Raw genomic sequence first — 4,554 nt, 5'->3', positions numbered from 1 at the left:
CCCCCCCCGCCCCGAGAAGGAAGTTAGAAAAGCAGAGCCCTCAAAGCCGCATTGAAAGGGTGACAGAGACGGGATAAAGCGTAAGACTGAGGGAAGGAATCTCAGAGCACTCGCCACGGTGTTTTAATGATCTGTTAACAATTGCCCCTTTCAGGGGAGAACATATGGTAGATGGTTTGCTTTTTTTTTTTAAAAAAAAAAAGGACAAAAAAAAAGAAAAAAGAAATTACTTCAGAAACTTAAATGATGGTGGAAAATGGTGGGGATTGCGGTGAAGAGTTGGGGGAGGGAGGTGCAGCCCCCGGACCGAGGGGATGTCAGATGATGGGAGGGTGTCAGATAATGTATCCCTGAGCACGGCGGCTTTGCCGGAGCCAGAGACCCCAAAAAACACCAGAACCGGCTCGGGGGGGACTGGGGCTGGTTGCCTGCCAAAGAAGGACAATGATGAGGGAGCTGATAAACCCGGGAATGCTGAGACGCTGCAGGACAGGGGCTGGAGCATCCCTCCCTCCCCCAGCCCTGCTGCGGGCAGGGCTGCGCTGCTCCTCCCTGCAGCTGGGGCAGATGGTGACAATGCTCTGCCTGCACGCAGGTGGCCGCTGCTCCGAGCTCTCCCTGCTGTTACCTGCCTCGAGATCACTGCCTTCCTCCCACTGCAGCCTGCTGGATGAGTTTGGATCGTGCCTCACCGAAATCACACACACAGGCTGCTGGTGGCCGGTCTTGCTGCAGCTAAACTGCAGTTTGGGTGCAAAGACATGGATTTTTTTTTTTAATTGCAAATACATGATTTTTTATTGAGATACAGGAGTCAGGCTGGGTGCTCAGCTTTACAGAGGTCCTGGCACGGGCTGGCAGGAGGGGCTGTGCTGCTTGAACCTCCGCAGGTTCATTCTACACCTGGGCTTGGGGAAGCAGATGGTCCCATCTGGATACAAAATCCTCTCGTGCTCAGCACCAGGGCAGGGCAGGAGGAGGCTCCCATTGAAAGGTTGGGAGTTTGGCAGATGGAGCCTAGAGCTGCACGAAGGGTTGGGAGTGCAGATGGGCAGGAATGGCCGGGGAACGCTGCGATGGGGACACCCGGGCAGGAGGCACCAGGGGGAGAGGTGTGGGGTGTGGGGAGGGAGCAGGGGAATGGAAAAGTGGGGAAATAGCAAGGGAGCAAAGGGATGGAAAACAGGAAACTAGCAAGGGAGCAAAGGGATGGAAAAGTGGGGAAATAGCAAGGGAGCAAGGGGATGGAAAAGTGGGGAAATAGCAAGGGAGCAAAGGGAATGGAAAAGTGGGGAAACTAGCAAGGGAGCAAAGGGATGGAAAAGTGGGGAAACCAGCAAAGGGAATGGAAAAGTGGGGAAATAGCAAGGGAGCAAGGGGATGGAAAAGTGGGGAAATAGCAAGGGAGCAAGGGGATGGAAAAGTGGGGAAACTAGCAAGGGAGCAAGGGGATGGAAAAGTGGGGAAACCAGCAAGGGAATGGAAAAGTGGGGAAAACAGCAAGGGAGCAACGGGATGGAAAAATGGGGAAATAGCAAGGGAGAAAAGGGATGGAAAAGTGGGGAAATAGCAAGGGAGCAAAGGGAATGGAAAAGTGGGGAAACTAGCAAGGGAGCAAAGGGATGGAAGATTAGGGAAACTAGCAAGGGAGCAAAGGGATGGAAGATTAGGGAAACTAGCAAGGGAGCAAAGGGATGGAAGATTAGGGAAACTAGCAAGGGAGCAAAGGGATGGAAAAGTGGGGAAATAGCAAGGGAGCAAGGGGATGGAAAACTGGGGACACTAGCAAGGGAGCAAAAGGATGGAAAAGTGGGGAAACCAGCAAGGGAGCAAAGGGATGGAAGATTAGGGAAACTAGCAAGGGAGCAAAGGGATGGAAAAGTGGGAAAACCAGCAAGGGAGCAAGGGGATGGAAAACTGGGGACACTAGCAAGGGAGCAAAAGGATGGAAAAGTGGGGAAACCAGCAAGGGAATGGAAACTTGGGGAAACCAGCAATGGAGCAAGGGAATGGAAAACTAAGGAAACTAGCAAGGGAGCAAGGGAATGGAAAACTAGCAAGGGATGATGCTTCCCGAGCCTGAAAGAAGGGAGAAGAGGGAAGGGGCTGGGCTGCTCAGGGAGGGGATGGGGTCATGCACTGGCTGGGGTTGGTGTGGGGCTCCAAGCACATGAAACCCTGCGGGACAGCGATCACAGCGCTGCAGGGATGGGGATGGCACAGCCGGGAATGGCGATGGGAGGAGCATGAGCCGGTCCCCAGCCAGGGCGTGAGGCCGGTGGGGAAATGTCCCCAGCACAGGTTTGGGTCACATCCCTCTGGCAGCGGGGGCTTGCCTTGAGCAGGGACACTGGGCGCACCTCTCCATGGTGGCAACGAGCTGGCACCAAATTCAGTGCAAAGAAAGGGTTAAAGACCCCCCCAGTTTTGCTATGTCTCGTGTTGAGGGCTTTGGTGAAGCTCTGCAGAGGGGTGGGCGGTGTGTGAGTCCATCAGGGCACCTCTGCCCCTTTTCCAGATTGGACAGGGCATTTCCTTTCAAACTCCTGGGTTTTAGCGACTTTTTTCTGCTTCTCAAAAGCTCTGGTGGGTTCTGATGTGATCAAAGTCTGACCAGTGGAGCCTCTAAACCAAGAGAGGAAAGCACATCTTCTTTAACCATTTTTGGAGGCCATTAAGGACCATGTGTCTGTTCGATGGGCAGCTGGGGAGTGAGGAGTTTCAGGAGGAGCCCCTGTGACCAGTTTGCTGAGCTTCTGACCCCACCATGCATCGAAATGCCAGAAGTGATCTTCTTCTGTGTTGCCCAGCTGGTGGCTGGTAAATGGACCACTGCCAGCTGGTGAAGTCTGGGTGCTGCTGGATTCTCTCAGAGCTCACCAAAACTCGGTGTAAAGCTTAAAGAACCTGGAAAACCCAGCTGAAGGAGATGTGTAACCCACCCTGTCTGCCCAGGCTGGCAACAGAGTGGAGGAGAAACCCTTTTTTTCTGGCAGGTGAGACAGGCAAATGGGGAGGGGAGCAAGCCTGGCAGAGCTGGGTATGACAGGAGGCTCCCAGAGAAGTGAGGACCATCCTTCCCTGCCTGGTAGATGCTTGGATGGTTGAATAAATACTTGAAGGTAACAGGTTTCACAGGACCCACCTGCGGGCATCACAGACTGACCCTCGTGTACTTGGCATTTGTTCTCTGCCTTTCCTCCCCATGGTATTTCTCTTCCTTTCCTCTCTCCTATCCAGAGATAATCCAGGTTTTTTTCTCTGATGAGACTGTTGCATTCTGATCCAGAACGTCTCAGAACAGCTGTCTGCTCTTGCAGCCCTATGAAGCCAGCTCCTGTCTGGCTGTTTCGATGGCACATGAGCATGGAGAGAGATTTATTGTAGAGTGAAAGTGAAAGCCCCACTGAAAACTCTTGGGCTTTCCATCAGGGCTTCTCCTCTTCTGGTGTAGTGACAGCATCCCTTATTTAACCTTGCACAGAATCAAAGAGTCATGGAATGATTGGGATGGAAGGAATATTGAAGATCACTTAGCTCCACTCCCCCTGCCATGGGCAGGGATGCCACACACTAGCCCAGGTTGCTCCAAGTGCCCAGGTTGCTCCAAGTGTCCAACTTGGCTTTGGACACTTCCAGGGATGAGGCAGGCCCAGCTCCTCTGGGCAACCTGTGCCAGGTCCTCACGTCCCTCATGGTGAAGAATTCCTTCCCAATATCCCGTCAATCTCTGCCCTCTTTCAGTTTGAAGCCATTGTCCCCCCTTGTCCTGTCACTCCGTGCTCTGCCAAGTCCCTCTCCAGCTCTCTTGGAGCCCCTTTAGGCACTGCAAGGGGCTCTGAGGTCTCCCCAGAGCCTTTCCTTCCCCAGCCCTCTCAGGCTGTCCCACAGCCGAGGTTCTCCCAGCCCCTGGAGCGTTTTCGTGTCCCCGGGGGACACTGTGATGTGTGATTACAGCTGCTCAGGGCCGCTCACACCGGCTCGCTCTGGAGCTCCCAGCGCTCAGCCGCCCATGGAACGGACAGATCGCGCTCTGCCGTGTCCAGGGCAGCGCTCGGGAGGTTCTGAGCGGCTTCCCGAGGCGGCTCCTCCCGTCCCGGGGGGCATTCCCGGCCCTGCGCGGGGCCGGTCCCTGCCGGGGCCGCTGTGCCCGCCCGTGCGCTCCGTCGGGCTTCAGGGGACGCGCTCCGGCCGCCTCTTGCCGGGGCTCGCCTTTCCTCTCCACACTGTTTATATATAAATATATATATAAACTTCTTTCTGTGCCCCTTCATCTCCCACTCTTGCAGGAAAAGGAAGGAGCGGGGCGGGGGGGAGGAAGGGAGAAATATTGTTTGAATTGACAAAGGGGGGCATCTGGCGCACCTTGCGCCTGGCATCTGCGCTCCTTGTGTCCCCAGCAGCGCGTTCGCACCGGGGCCAGGGGCAGGAGGGGCCGGCGTGCATCTGTTGGGCGCCACAATAAAGTCACAAAACAGGAGATGCTGCCCTCTCAAAGGGGGACGCGGGTCTCGCAGGTATAATGCCCCGGCTAGGTAGGGCCGGGCGGCAGCT

This window comes from Geospiza fortis, unplaced genomic scaffold (genome assembly GCF_000277835.1).
Source record: "Geospiza fortis unplaced genomic scaffold, GeoFor_1.0 scaffold637, whole genome shotgun sequence".
NCBI lineage: Eukaryota > Metazoa > Chordata > Aves > Passeriformes > Thraupidae > Geospiza > Geospiza fortis.
Note: the sequence above shows the minus strand (reverse complement) of the source record.